Source organism: Rhinoraja longicauda, chromosome 19 (genome assembly GCF_053455715.1).
Source record: "Rhinoraja longicauda isolate Sanriku21f chromosome 19, sRhiLon1.1, whole genome shotgun sequence".
NCBI classification, from domain to species: Eukaryota; Metazoa; Chordata; class Chondrichthyes; order Rajiformes; family Arhynchobatidae; genus Rhinoraja; species Rhinoraja longicauda.
The window spans coordinates 37,342,630-37,359,072 of record NC_135971.1 but is presented as its reverse complement, the minus strand read 5'-3'; the positions used below and the strand labels follow the sequence as shown (position 1 = coordinate 37,359,072).

At 47.2% G+C, this 16,443-nt stretch overlaps 1 pseudogene across 1 annotated transcript in view; it reads left to right on the top strand.

Annotated features, from left to right (window-relative positions):
* The window catches only part of LOC144603231 (class I histocompatibility antigen, F10 alpha chain-like), a 1,654,937-nt pseudogene that overhangs the window by 329,762 nt on the left and 1,308,732 nt on the right, over window positions 1-16,443 (top strand). The gene's annotated exons all lie outside the window — the stretch shown is intronic.

Sequence of the window (16,443 nt, the reverse complement as noted above, 5' to 3'; positions counted from 1 at the left end):
TGCGCCACCGTGTCGCCTATTATTAAGATTTAGTTCGGGATATGCTGAGAACAGAAGATTTTAATTTTGGTGGTCATGCCCGTTGTTTGAAATGCACCTTATTTTATATGTGTATTTTGTGTACCTTTTTTGAGATGCTTGTGTGTATTTCACTAACTTAAATGCTTCCTGAGTCTAATATTATGCACGCATTATGCAGAAGTGGGGGCGGCTAACGGCTGCGGCTCGCTAGCAGTCTGTTCGTCTTTTTTCCTTTTTTTTTGTTGTGTGTCGGTGTTTGGATGGTTTTTGTATTTTTTTTTTGGTTGTGTATGTGTGGGGGGTGATGGTGTGGGTGGGGGTGGTGGTGTGGGTGGGGGGTGGCGGGGGGGGGTGGGGGAAACTTTTCTCTTCCTCACGGCTCACGGCTCGGCTGCGGGGCCTAACATCGCCCGGTGCGGCTCGGCCGCTGGACTTTACATCGCCTGGTGCGGCTTGGCCGCTGGACTTTACATCGCCCGGTGCGGCTTGGCCGCTGGACTTTACATCGCCCGGTGCGGCTTGGCCGCTGGACTTAACAGTGCCCGGTGCGGCTCGGCCGCGGGACTTTACATCGCCTGGTGCGGATCGGCCGCGGGACTTTACATCGCTGGTGCGGCTTGGCCGCTGGACTTAACATTGCCCGGTGCAGCTCGGCCGCGGGACTTAACATCGCCCGGTGCGGCTCGGCTGCGGGACTTTACATCGCTGGAGCGGCTCGACCACGAGACTTTTCATCGCTGGTGCGGCTCGGCTGCGGGACTTAACATCGCCCGGTGCGGCTCGGCTGCGGGACTTTACATCGCTGGTGCGGCTCGACCACGGGACTTTACATCGCCCGGTGCGGCTCGGCTGCGGAACTTAACATCGCCCGGTGCGGCTCGGCTGCGGGACTTTACATCGCTGGTGCGGCTCGACCACGGGACTTTACATCGCCCGGTGCGGCTCGGCTGCGGGACTTAACATCGCCAGGTGCGGCTCGGCTGCGGGACTTTACATTGCTGGTGCGGCTCGACCACGGGACTTAGCTGCGCAAGGCTTGGTCGCGGGGCCTTTCATCGCCCGGCTCGGCCGCGAGACGTTTCAGCGCCGGGGGGACTTCCATCCCCTTGCGGGGACTGTGCGGGTTGGTCGGGGACGAGCTGTCTGTCCATGGGCATGGGGAAGAGAGTGGAAGTTTTGTTGCCTCCATCACAGTGAGGAGGTGTTTGGAGTCACTGTGATGGATGTTTGTGTTGGGGTTATGTGTCTTGTGTTCTTTTTTTTTCTATGACTGCTATGTAGTTTCGTTCGGTACTTCGGTACCGAATGACAAATAAAGCTCTGTTATACTGTTATACTGTTATACTGTTATATAACTCACCCAATATTCAGCACTACTTGAAGGAACATATGTACATAAATCGCAGAACGGTGTAAAAGCACTAGGGTGATAGTAGTGAGTGGTTTTACACTTCTCTGATAGCGAGGGCTTGCTTTAGTGCCAGGCGCTGAAATAGTGCAGAATTTAATAGATTCATTTATGGTCATTAAACAGAGAGTCCTTCGAGAGATCAGTACTCCACACTTTGTTGGGAATTGGGCAGGTGGTCCCAAATGTCAATTGGGAACACTTTGGGAACAATGGCCACAATTCTGTATGTTTAAAGATGGTTATCAGAAAGGATAAGTGTAGTTTTTGAATTAAAGTCCTGAATTAAGAGAGAGCTGATTTCAGTTGAATCAGATATAACGGTGAATATAAATAGATCTATCTGAGGTTTTATGGGGAGCAAAGGAAGAGATTGCTAGAGCTGTTTCTCTGACAGGAGTATCAACGGAGTAGTGCAAGGGGCAGTGGGAGCATTGTTGCATTAGTTACATAAATGGCTTGGATGTGAACGTTGGTGGACCTACTGGTGGCGCGGAAATTGGTGGCTACTGGATAGCGAAGGAGAGAGTATGGAAGGATAGAAAGGTGTGTGGATCAGCTGCTAAGTTGAGAGGACCACTGGCAGATAGAACTTTATCAGGACATAAGACAGCATCAATTTTGGGATGGACAAATAGAACAAATTGCGCCAATGACATGGGTAGAAAGGGCACTATTATAGAAGTGTGTAAACGCACACCTCCAGATTCAGGAACAGTTTCTACCCTGTTATCAGGCAGTGAATCATCCGACCACAACTGGAGAGCATTCCTGAACAAAGATACTAGAGGAGCAAGATCAACCACTCCGTCGAAATTGTCTATACTGAAGTGCAGTACGCAAAGGAGCGTGACATCCGCCATTTTAGTAAGCAAACCCCGCCTTTCGTGAAGCCTCTCGCAGTGTAATCAGTGTTTTGGGGGAACAGTATGTGTGATGATACCATAAAAATGCAGAATATATCTCATCTATCAATTCACAGATTTTTGTTATTTTTCTTTTTAAATGTTTCTGCAAGTTTCTGCCGACTAAACTGGCGCCATGACCTACTACGGTTTTTAGGGTCGAGTGGTCTATCTTGCTCTGCTCTATTACCTTTGGTCCTGAACTACTATCTACCTCATTGGTGACCCTCAGACTATCTTTGATCGGACGTTACTGGATTTGCCTTGCACTAAACGTTGTTACCTTATCATGTATCTGTAAACTATAAATGGCTCGATTGTAATCATGTCTTGTCTTTCCACTGACTGGTTAGCACACAACAAAAGCTTTTCACTCAACTTCGGTTAGCGAGACAATAAACTAAACTGAACTGAGCAGTGTTGTTTTGCTGGCACATGCTAGGGAGACTGGATAATGAAGTGATTTCTCACTGATTTGACGCCGATGGCACACGGCAGACTGTGGGTAGAAATGGGGAATAGCTGGAGTGTAATTTGAGAAATGGCGCTGAATTAATTGTTTCAGATTACTGCATGGCTGGAAAGGATGGGACCAGTGCAGGGTCATTAAAGCAAACTCCCGTGTGCTCGGAGGAAGGTTCCCACACTGCAGAGGGATGGTATAACTGATTTACAAAGGTGCTGTGATCGCAGGAAACCTAATTTGAAAAAAGATTAAAAGGGAAGGATAAGGACACGCACAGACAAATAGCACTACAAATCGGCAGAACTCGAGTAAGAGAAGGGATACCGTGGTCAGAGGCGAACTCCAAGTGGAGCATGAAGTTACAACAGGTGTAGGTTGTATTTAATTGCCTTTAATTCCAACTTCTGGACCAGCCATATTGAAACAACTACCAAGAAAGCACACCAACGCCTCAACTTCCATAGAAGGCCTAGGATGTTTGGCATGTCACCTACAACTCTCAACAACGTCTACAGATGCACCATATCAAGTGTTTTATCAGGATGCTTCACAGCTTGGTCCGGTAACAGCTCCATCCAAGACCGCAAGAAATTGCAGTGAATTGTGGACGCAGCCCAGACCATCACACAAACCAACCTCCCTTCCATTGACTCCATTTATAACTCACGCTGCCTCAGCAAGGATTTTGTCCGGGTGATCCGGTTCCCTCCCATATCCGAAAGACGTACGTATTTTAGGTTAATTGGCCTCTGGATAATGTGCAGGGAGTCGCTGCAAAAGTGGAAAAACAAAACCAGGGCCAACCACCGATTTCCCTCTCACGCTGACTACCCCTAATCAGTCCTTGTTTTTCCAACTGTCGGTCGATATTGTCTCTCGGAATCATTTCCGATAACTTTCTGACCACCTACGTAGAGCACTGGCCGTTAGTTCCAAGGTTTTACCTGATAGACCCTCTAGAATATATGCACAACTTCTCAATATTCTGGTATTTCACCTGTTGCTGGGAACCACTGGGGTGTAAGCTTCCCAAGCGATATTTGAGATGTTATTCCGCTAATTTGCTTGTTACCTCACTCTGACAGTGGAAGAGGCCCAAGACAGAAAGGGTGTATGGGAATGGGAAGTGGAGTTAGTGTTTGGAGATCGCGGGCTGATTGCAAGTTTCCAAGGCCGACTGATTGCAAGTCTTCTTCCCTTGGCACGCGAGAGATGGGGAAAGAGCGAGCGAGCGAGAGAGAGAGAGAGAGAGAGAGAGAGAGAGAGAGAGAGAGAGGGAGAGAGGGAGAGAGGGAGAGGGAGAGAGGGAGAGAGGGAGAGAGAGATTGTGTTTGTTTATATATGTGCACATGTAGATTTGGCTTTGTATGTGTGAGCATATGTTCATATAGTCATATTCGCATGTGTTTGTCTGTCTACATTCCAGTTCGTGTATCTGTCAGTGGGTATTTATGTGCAGATTCGTGTCAGTGTGTATGTTGTAATTTCATGGGGTTGTGTGTGTAGATTCGTGTTTGTGAGTGTGCGCGTGTGCGCATGTGCTCATGTGCCTGATTCTCACGCACTGGACAGTGCAAGACTTTATGTCCACGGCCCCGCGGTGAGGCTCAAAGTTCACGAGGTTAATTCCCGGGATGGCGAGACTGTCATATGTTGAAAGAATGGAGCGACTGGGCTTCTATTAACTGGAATTTCGAAAGATGAGAGGGGATCTTTTAGAAACATAGAAGATTATTAAGGGGTTGGGCACGTTAGAGGCAGGAAACATGTTCCCGATGTGGGGGAGTCCAGAACCAGGGGTCACAGTTTAAGGATAAAGGGTAGGCCATTTAGAACGGAGATGAGGAAAACCTTTTTCATCCAGAGAGTTGTGAATCTGTGGAATTCTCTGCCACAGACGGCAGTGGAGGCCAATTCTTTGGATGCTTTCATGAGAGAGTTAGATAGATCTCTTAAAGATAGCGGAGTCAAGGGATATGGGAGAGAAGGCAGGAACGGGGTACTGATTGTAGATGATCAGCCATGATCACATTGAATGGCGGTGATGGCTCGAAGGGCCGAATGGCCTACTCCTGCATCTATTGTCTATTGTCTAAACGCAGCCAGGTGGAAATAATGTAGCTGGGACATGTTGGCAGGTGTGGGCAAGTTGGGCCGAAGGACCTGTATCACTCTACGACTCTGTTACTATCTCGTCCTCAGCCTGCTCGAGTTCCATGTACCTTTATTTCCTCCATACCAATGTGCCTATCTCATGTACTGCACTGTTCTATGTTCTATGCTCCTGTAAGGCTGGGACGCGCTGCCGAGGGCAATGGTGGAAGCAGCGCGTTCCATCCTTCCAGGAGCATAGAACATAGAACAGTGCAGTACATGAGATAGGAACATCGGTATGGAGTATAAGATGACTTGGATGAAGGGATTAAAAGTACCATTAGCAAATTTGCAGATGATACAAAGCTGGGTGGCGGTGTGAACTGTGAGGAAGATGCAATGAGGTTGCAGGGTGACTTGGACAGGTTGTGTGAGTGGGCGGATGCATGGCAGATGCAGTTTAATGTAGATAAGTGTGAGGTTATTCACTTTGGTGGTAAGAATAGGAAGCAGAGTATTATCTGAATGGTGTCAAGTTAGGAACAGGGGACGTAACGAGATCTGGGTGTCCTAGTGCATCAGTGACTGAAAGGAAGCATGCAGTTACAGCAGGCAGTGAAGAAAGCCAATGGAATGTTGGCCTTCATAACAAGAGGAGTTGAGTATAGGAGCAAAGAGGTCCTTCTGCAGTTGTACATGGCCCTAGTGAGACCGCTCCTGGAGTACTGTGTGCAGTTTTGGTCTCCAAATTTGAGGAAGGATATTCTTGCTATTGAGGCGTGCATCGTAGGTTTACTAGGTTAGTTCCCGGAATGGCGGGACTGTCGTATGTTGAAAGACTGGAGCGACTAGGCTTGTATACACTGGAATTTAGAAGGATGAGAGATCTTATCGAAACGTTTAAGATTATTAAGGGGTTGGACACGTTAGAGGCAGCAAACATGTTCCTAATGTTGGGGGAGTCCAGAACAAGGGGCCACAGTTTAAGAATAAGGGGTAGGCCATTTAGAACTGAGATGAGGAAAAACTTTTTCAGTCAGAGAGTTGTGAATCTGTGGAATTCTCTGCCTCAGAAGGCAGTGGAGGCCAATTCTCTGAATACATTCAAGAGAGAGCTAGATAGAGCTCTTAAGGATAGCGGAGTCAGGAGGTATGGGGAGAAGGCAGGAACGGGGTACTGATTGAGAATGATCAGCCATGATCACATTGAATGGTGGTGCTGGCTCGTAGGGCCGAATGGCCTCCTCCTGCACCTATTGTCTTTTGTCTATTGTCTATCCTCCAAGTCCTTCTCCTGGGTGAATACAGATGCAAAGTACTGCTTTATTTCCTCACCTACATTATCCGATTCGACGCATAAATCCCTCCTTGATCTTTAAATGTTCCCACCTCCCCCCCCCCACCCCTCCCACCACCATTCCCTTAGTTCTAACGGACGTGTAAGAAATCATGGGACGTTCCTTAATCTGCCTGGCGATACATTTCATGCCCCTTCTCACCGCTCTCATTGTCCGTTTGAGTTTCCTACTCGCTTTATGTTCCTGCAAAGCCGCGTCTAATGCCTCCTTCTTAAACCTGACAATCTTCCTTCGTGAGCTTTTACAACACCATCCGTCACCCACTGACCCTTTCAATTGCCATCCTTATCTCACATCCTCAGTGGGAAATGCTGATCCTGCACTTTGATTATAAGGCGTGTTGATTTCAACATATAATCTAAGGAACAATGCCTCAATTAAGTACTTTCTCCCAACATCCAGACCTGTCCCTATTCAAAACATTATTCCGCACTTTCCCCGCACATCTTCTTTAACGTTTAAACTTAGCCACTACTCACCCAAGAACGGATTACCTGTCACGTGATTCGAAAATAACTAATGTAGGTTTACAGACACAGTGATTTTAATACAATGCAATTTTTTCTCTCAAAATATCGATGTCCATGCAAAGATTAATCAATTTTAATCGTTCTCTATCACTAGAGCGTACATTTAAACCGAGGAATATAACACAACGGATCGTAGGTTAATGTTGCAGCTACCTGTTGTAGAGATCCGTTAGCTACCCAGAGCAACGCGGAGCAGGACGCAACGGCCGTGTTATCCGGACACCCACAGTAAATGCACCAACAATGAATTTCGGATGGGTACAAATTCCAGACATCAAAAGAGAGAAAGTGTGAAAGAAGGAGCTAAGGATACAGGAGGCGTAAAAATATGGAGCCAGAGGAAGAAATATAGATGGAAAGGTGCAGGAAGGAACTGCGGATGGCGGTTTACACAGACATTGGACACAAAATGCTGGAGAAACTCAGCGGGAAAGGCAGCGTCTCTGGAGAGAAGAGATGGGTGACGTTTCGGGTCGATACCCTTCTTCAGACTAAACGTCAGGGGAGAGGGCGACACAGAGACAAGGAGGTGTAAGGAGTGAGAATGAGACATCAAAGGGGATGCAGCACAAAGAAAATGTAGAACAGATCATTGTTAGCTGGGAGAAGGTGACAACAAAGTAAACAGAGATTATATAATCGTGGACAGTCAGACTCGTGGGTAAAACGGGAAGGGGGAGGGATGGAGAGGGCACACGCTGGAGGGGGGGTGAATGCACGTTCACGTAGTACACCACAAAGAGAGGGGGAAGCATGTAGGTTGATACTGAAGTTGTGGATCATATGGATTTGGGGCAAAAAGGATGTGCCGGATATTGATGTTAGAAGAACAAATAAGTCACGCATGAACTCGCCTTGAACAGGTGTTGCGAGCGCGCTACATGGGAAATATATCGGGGCTAGCAAGTTACAATAATTTGGACATTGGGATAACATTTTATTCCACGAAGAGTCTTGCCCAACATGCCCGCTCTGGATGGAACCAAATTCACCGAATCATCATGTGAGATAATAGATTGATGGGCTGCGTCATATCCCACCTCCAGTTCTAGGCAACTGGCGCGCCGGTGTCATGAGTTTAACAATAATACTCGTTAAATGTGTAAATGCGTTCTTCACCTCCTGTCTAAATTTCCTCTGTGTCATCCCGTAGATCCACGTGTTGGCGCTGGAGCTGACGTGCATGAGCAAGACCCCAACGTCATTGGCGATGTAAGATGGGCTTGAGTGATCCCCGCCCACGAAGTTCACAGTGACCCTAGTGCAGATGAAAGTTACAGCTACCGTTGTCCAAAGCAGTATGAAGGCGCCCGACACGGTGAACAGTAAAACGATGGATTTCCGCCGATTCTCCGCCTCCGTGTCCTTGCTATCCACTGCCTTCAGGCGACGACGGACTCTGTTGGCCGCTATGATGTTCCTGACCGTCAGTCCGTTGAACAATAGGATTATTAGGAAGGGTAGGAAGGGGAGAGAGATGCTACACATCCACGAAAAAACCAACCACCAATCGGAAATGAAGTAGGCGCGTTTGGGTCGGCACCCCCATTTCACACTATCCACGGTGATGCGTGGCACGTACATAAAGTTAAAGGGGATGTACTTCAAGCAGCTCAGCGCGCACAAGGACACAATAACCGTGACGGCCGTCCGATCCGTACAATAGGTGAGTCTCAGCTTCGGGCAGCAAATGCTGACAAAACGGTCAAAGGTGAAGGACATGGTTAACCAGACGGAATAGTCCAGAGTAACGACCCGCAGGTATATATTGGAAGGACAAATTGCGCTGAGGGAGAGGAAGGAGTTGGGGATATAATACATGTAGATTTTCCGAATTAACACGTGAACGATGAGAACGAGGAGGTTGGAGATTGCCATCGCCACCATGTACCGCGTGATTCCTTTCGAGAGCCCGCACTTACCCCGGTAGAGGATAGCAGCCGTCAGCACGTTCGCTGGGGGAAGAGCAAAGTACAGTGAAATTAATATTTAAATGGAACCACCGATGTAATAGAACTAAAGTTACGATTGAATGTTGCGCAGCGCGACAGCCCTCAACGATGCGAATCACAAGAACCACTTAGAGGAATAACACGAGGCTCCTTTTGGAGCATATTATCACATGCATTCAAAAGCACTTTATGCCGGCGAATAGTTGCATTAAAAATTCATTATTAAAAATAACATTTGCCTTTCGTAAATCCCCAAAACCTCGTGGACTTCTGAACCCTCAACTCTGTTTCTTTGCACGACAACAAATGAAACAAAACTTTATTGAGGAAACACGCATAAAGTCAGGTGGTACTTGACAAAAGTTCGATGTCAAACCAAGAGCTCTTGGCGCTCCTTCTCAATTTCTTGCACCGCGCAGCGATTCCTATTTTGGTTTGGCAACGAATCAAAAAGAAAAGCAAAGGGGAAACTATAGGATCTGAAATTGGACCAATTAGTTCTGAGAACACTCGGCCATGCTGGCTGCATCTAATCGGGGAAAGCAGATTTAACACTTCAGTGTTTTATGATGCAGGGAAGGGGACGACCTGAGCGAGAACAAAGTGGTGCATGCTGGGACCAATAACAGGGGAGGTCGAATATACCGAGGGTAAATATGTTGGGTAGGTGAGGGTGAAAATTTAGTATTGGCGGATGAACAGCCTGAGAGGAAAGTAGATAAAAGGAGGAGATGATGAACATCATAATTCTCCTCGTTTTATTTACCCGTTCAGGCCGATTAAAATCAGGTCAGCCTCAGTCAGCCCCCACCACCATCCATTGCGTACAAGTTAAACTGCAAACAATGTAATGTGGGAGACAAAAAGAAGTGCAGGTTCTGAAATCACGGGTCGGGCACAAGGTGCTCTTGTAAGTCAACAGGTGAAGCTACTTCCACGGAAGAAGTAGAAAGGCTAAGTTTCGAATTTGTCCAACACAAAGTGCTGGAATAACACAGCGGGCCGACGATAGTGTAGAATTGTACCGCTCGAGGCCACGCTTATCCTTGTCCTCCAGAGATGCTGCGTGACCCTTTGCATTCGGCATTTTGCTTTCCAGTGTAATGTTCCACGCCTCATACCAAGTCCCTCGTTAAGCTTGTCTCCTGCAATCTCTGTGTCGTCATCCTGCCCACAGACCCGAGATCCCAATTCTCCTTCAATGCTGCATTCTTCAGAAACTCATCAAATTAATTATCACAACATCATGTGCTCTTTAAACTCGAGTTTGCGTTTTCATTCCTCCTTTAAAAACGCCGCATAAAATCCCCGTGATGTCCACGCTTTGGACATCTGTCCACATATCTCCTATTCTATTCCCTATCTACGCATTTATACCCGCTGACGCCCATGCACGGCGGATGAAGGTGCACTTTCCGTGTTGATCGCACATCAGATTACTGTAAAGTGCCGGAGAGGATGGAACAGGCTGCCAGAGTACTCACGGTTCGTCAGGATGAAGCATTAAACAATCTCATCACAGCTTACCAGGGATACCAAACGCAGCCAGGATCGGATAGGTAATTTCATTGACGTACAGAATTGGGGCCCGTTCCATCTGATTGCCCCAGTGAAGTTCGGGAACACAATGGAGCGATAGCGCAGTTCGGATGTTCTTTAATACTCCCACCAACTCCCCAGTGGGGACGGGAGAATGACGGAACCCCAATATTAGTCACACTCTCTTGAACAAACACGTTTCTTTCCGTGTGTGTGTGTGCGCGTGCGTGGGTGTGTGTGTGTGAGAGTGAGCGAGTGTGTGTGCGTGTGTATGTGTGTGTGTGTGAGAGTGAGCGAGTGTGCGTGTGTGTGCGTGTGTGTGTGTGTGTAGATTCGTGTATATGTATGATCGTGGGGTGTAGTGCGCGCGCGTGCGTGAGTATCTGTGTGTGTGTGTGGGCATATGTTTGTGTGTGCGTGTGTGTAGATTCGTACATGTGTATGGTTGTGCGTTCATCAATTCCTGCATTGATAAGTAATAGAAGTAAATTAGGCAATTCGGCACAAGGAGCCTATTCCGCCATTCAGTCACGACTCACCTATCTTTTTGTCACAACCTCATTATCCAGCTTTCTCCCCATAACGTTTCCACCCTTGTTAATCAAACATCTGTCATTCTCCGCCTTACAAATACCCGATGACTTGGCCTCCACAGCCGTCTGATGGAGTTATATTTTTAGGCCACCCAATTATATGCAGGCAGATCGTGGAAAGATGTAGAACAAAAGTGTTATTGTAATTGGTCATTTCCACTTTTCCAATTTTGACTAGAACTCACTTGAAGAGTGAGTTTCTGATTGAACTGAAATGGTTAGATGCCTCTGGGAAGTTTCTTGAAACAATGCGTGTAGTCAAACTCGGGATGGGGCAGCACTAAAACATATTGGGAATGCGTCCGATCAGGTGATTTTTGAAACGTTTCGCATTTTGAGGACAATGATCATAGTTCAATAAGTTCTAGAGATATTATACGCTTTGTCAATAAAAGGAAGTGTATGCAAAGTTAAGAAACTGGTATCAGGTGAATATAATGAAGGGGGAAAGAAACGGAAACGAACAACGGGGGCGCTAAAAGAGGCCATGAAAGGTTCTTGGCAATTGGGAGTAAGGGGAAGCCCATGGCATTTTATGCATATATTATAAGCAAAAAAATGAGAGCATTCATTGTTCATAATATAGGGTTGTAGGCTTTTCTCTTTACTATTTCTCACTGGAGCTCTTCTGTGTACAGGCCCTGATGTAAATGCTGTGTATTTCCATTGCTTTATATTTGCATCTGGTAAATTCAGACCCGTGAGTTCAGGCACAGTCTGTGAGGCGGGGGCAAGATATTGTACTGTAGGAGAACACCAGGCATCAATTCGGGCTCAGCGTTGAGGTAGCTGTCTCTGAAGGCTGGAAGCGAGCAATGAAGTGGACAGAGCTACACGCAGTCCACGCAGTCAGCTACACGCAGTAAGGGGAAATGTAGACACAAAGAACTGCAGACGCTGGAAATTTGAGCGAAACGCCAAATGGTTTATTAATACATCGGCTAGGAAGAATCTGCGAAGGATGTGGGTGGGTGAAGTTTCTCGTCCCTTTTCCGTCAGGTTCAGCATATTATCCGCCAATCCACCCAGTTCCTATTGAAGAAAAACCTCGCAGGTCGGTAAAGTGAAATATTTTGTGGATCTTCCGCTCTCCGATCCACCTGCCTTAAACTTCAATGATCCGCGAATATGAACACCAAAACCGCTCTCAATGTCCACCACATGTTCGCTGCATCTTGGCTCGCTGCGGGTGTAGTTCTGATCTCCCAACCTACCCATTGGGATGCCTGCAATTTGTTAAATCTTCACTTTCTCTCCAGATGTAACATCCTTGAACCCTGGTTGTCTTTCTCTTTGCACTACCTGTTGCATTTGTCTATGGTTTGGTTGTTCTCATGAATGGCACGACTTAACTGCAGAGCCCGCGAACGAAGTATCTGTTGACAATAATAAACCGACGCCGATACCACTCTCTCTGCTAGGACTGTGTGCTGTACTGCAACATGAATATTGTTGTCGAGTAATCTCCGCAATGACGGTCAATGCGCCAACAACAGGGAAACTCGTCAAAAATGCCCCTCTGAGTGGAAGTGTCAAAGACTAGAGGTCACAGCTTCAATGTGTGCGAGTGGTAAATGGAGGCGTGCGGGGACAGTTACACAGCGCATGTTAAATCGCTGGAACGCTGTCAAAAGTGGTGGGAAAGCACAAGACGATAATGACATTTAAAAGGTTTCTGGATAAGCACATGTATGTGCTGGGAATGGAGTAGAATGGATTGTTTATAGACAAAAGAGATTTGCTTGACATGGTTGACATGGTTGACAGATATTTTGGTCCGAAAACCATGTTACTGTCGCGTAGTGCTCTATGTTCTATATTTAGCAGTTTTAAAACACTGAAACCGAACCACTAACAGTTCTTCTGACATTGCAGTCCATTTGCAATTGCCCACCCGCCGGTCATAAAAGCAATTGGCGTAGAATTGGCCACTCGGCCGTTCAAACCTATCCTGTCATTGAATTTGCTCATTCCTGATCTACTCTGGCCACGTGTCCCATTATATACCAGTTCCCAATTGCTTTCAATGCCTTGATCGTTACCAAGCTTCACCTTAAATATCATTGACGGGCGATGCCCTCTCTTCCCGCACCTGTAACTGAACAGGATAAAGGGAGCACTGAGGGTTTCCCGTTTACGATACGACACGATACGAAGGAACTTTGTTCATCCCCGGAGGGAACTTGATCTGCCAACAGTTATAATACACAACAAGGTACACGAAAAACTTGAAATAAAAATTTAATTAAACATGAAGAGAAAAGAAAAAGACAAGCGACTTTTGGCTGGCTGCCGTGTTATAAACAATAGACAATAGACAATAGGTGCAAGAGTAGGTCATTCGGCCCTTCGAGCCAGCACCACCATTCAATGTGATCATTCTCAATCAGTACCCCGGTCTTGCCTTCTCCCCATACCCCCTGACTCCGCTATCCTTAACAGCTCCATATAGCTCTCTCTTGAATGCATTCAGAGAATTGGCCTCCACTGCCTTCTGAGGCGCACAATTCCACAGATTTCTAACTCTATGACTGAAATTATTTTTCCTCATCTCAGTTCGAAATGGCCTACACCTTATTCTTAAACTGTGGCCCCTGGTTCTGGACTCCCCCAACATTGGGAACACGTTTCCTGCCTCTAACGTTTCCAACCCCTTAATAATCTTATATATTTCGGTAAGATCCCCTCTCATCCTTCTAAGTTCCAGTGTATACAAGCCTAGTCGCTCCAGTCTTTCAACATATGACAGTCCCGCCATTTCGGGAATTAACCCAGTAAACCTACGCTGCAAGCCCTCAATACCAAGAATATCCTTCCTCAAATGTGGAGACCAAAACTGCACACAGTACTCCAGGTGCGGTCTCACTACGGCCCTGTACAACTGCAGAAGGACCTCTTTGCTCCTATACTCAACTCCTCTCGTTATGAAGGCCAACATTCCATTGGCTTTCTTCACTGCCTGCTGTACCTGCATGCTTCCTTTCAGTGCCTGATGCACTAGGATATCCAGATCTCGTGTTAACAGCGCTTTCAAGGGAACGACCGACCAAACATACAAACAAACAAACAAACAGACAAACAAACAAGCAAAAGCAGGCTTATCCCCTGGGAAGAGGATTCTAAAACTAGAGTCCCGCCCCCCCCCTTCCCCACACAGCGTCCCCCTTTTTTCTCCCACCCTCCCTCACGGCGTTGCACCCAACGCCGGATTCTTCAATGTTCTTCACGGCGGTCCCCTCCCCCCCTATCGCCCCTCACGTTCATCGACGGCTGATCGCGGGTCGATCCCGAGGCTCCACCGTCGCCGAGGTTGCCGCTGCCGCTGAGGCTCCCGTTGCCGCCGAGGCTCACGCTGCCGCAGATGGCCCACCGCCGTCTAGTTCTCGTCTCACGGTTAGAAGACGCCTTGAATGGAGACACAAGTTACTGCAGATGCCGGAACGTTGAACAAAACACAAACTGCTGGTAGAACTCAACGGGGCAGGCCGCATCTGTGGAGTGAATGGTCAGGTGACGATTCGGGTCGGCGCCCTTCTCCAGACAGCGTATTTCACGGGTCTGTGGACGCAGGCACCCCCCTATTTACAGTTTCCGGCTGTATATATATGATATGATATGATATTTAGTCCGCTAAGTTGACAAACAGATCTTTTTTTAAATAATGTTTTTATTAACCGCTTTTCCTGTTGGCATTCATTGCTTCGTATGATCCCGTCATCATAGCTGGTACCGGAAATTTAATTTCGCTTACTTCTGATGGAGGGTTATTATTCGGTCCTCTTCGGATCGTTCACCTTGTTGTGGTGAAGAGGCTTGCGTGCCCCCATAATTCAGAGAGCGATGCCGTCGGAAGCACTAGCTTCTGGTAGGGCCACCCATGGCGGTACGGTCGAGGATGAGGGTCCAGACAAAGAACGATCCAATCTACCAGACCTCAACGGCGGACCAGGCGGATGAAGGCTGCAACAGGTCTATCAGCTCCAATCGTCTTGGTTCCGTTCCCATTGTAATTAGTTGATTGCTTTGTGAAGGACCGTGTGCTTCTTGGAGTGCAACATCAAGTACACGTTAAACAAACGCACGCACAGACGTCTACGTTCTGTGAGCAGCACACCATTTCACTCAAGACTTTCGGGGATCGGGGAAAGGCGACAGGAGCAGGCTACGTGATCGCTGAAAGTTCCCAGTCAACAACGGGAAGCGGTGAATACTTGACTCAATCGCTCAACTTTGGACAGAAGCAGGAAAGTTGTTCGCCAGCAGTATTCATGTCTGAGCAGCCCTATTTAGGATCCACTCTGCTCACCCTGAACTGGGAAGGGGTTGGAAAAGGTGCCCTAAAAATAGTTTGCTTCGCCTCGTCCTGTCTGGAAAGCCGTGTCCAGAGGTATCACCATCATGCGGTCCAAAACCATCAAGAAGTGAAACTATGAAACATGCAACCTGGAACATACAAACTCTGATGGACAACCTAAACTCAGACTGACCAGAGAGAAGAACCACCTTTGTTGCTCGGGAACTCCACAAATTCAGCTTTGACATCGTTACTCTGAGTGAGACACACAGAGCTGGAGAATGACAACTAAAGGAAGAACAAGGTCAATACACGTTTTTTCTGGAAAGGTTTTGATCCTGAACAACCGAGGATCCACGGAGTGGGTTTTACCATCGGAAACAGCCAACTTCAGAAGCTGACAGAGCAACCACTGGGGATCAATGAACGTCTCATGACTCTGCGAATCCAGCTCGTCAAGAACCAATACACCACCATGATCAGCGCCTATGCTACAACTCTGGACACTGAAGACGAAGTAAAGGAGAACTTCTCTGCCCTACCTGACGACGTCCTTTCCTCTGTTCCCAACGACGACAAGATCATTCTCTTAGGAGACTTCAATGCCAGCGTCGGGAAAGATCATAAGCTCTGGACGGGAACAATGGGCAAGGAAGGAGTTCGCAAGGTCAAGGCCAATGGAACATTCCTCCTCGCCAAATGTGCAAAACACAACCTGGTGCTTACAAACACCTTATTTCGCCAGAAAAACAGCCACAAAGTCTCCTGGCAGCATCCACGTTCTAAACACTGGCACCTCATCGACTACATCATCCTACGATCCCCTGACCGACAAGGTGTACTGAATAGTCTCATCTGGTCCAAGGTGAGAATGAAGATTCGGCCCAAAAGGAAATATCAAAACCAGATCACTATTAAGAAATTTAATGTTGGCGTCCTTCAAGACATCAACCATGTACAGAAGAACCAACAAAAACTTCAAGAACAACTGCCCCAACAAATCCCACCATCCATCGGAGAACACTGGAATCTATTGAAGAACGCTATCATCGCCTCCTGCAAGGAACCAATTGGGTTCAAGTAAAAAAAAGCACCAGGATTGGTTCGACGATAATGACAAACGACTCCAACAATTCATTGGTGAAAAGAGAAAAGCTTTCATCGCCTTACAAAATGAGCAACAGTAGGCTACCAAAAGGAAGTGCTATCAGGACTGCGAGGCTGCAGTCCAGAAAAGCAACCGAAACCTGAAAAAACAATGGTGCAGTGAGAAAGCTCAGGAA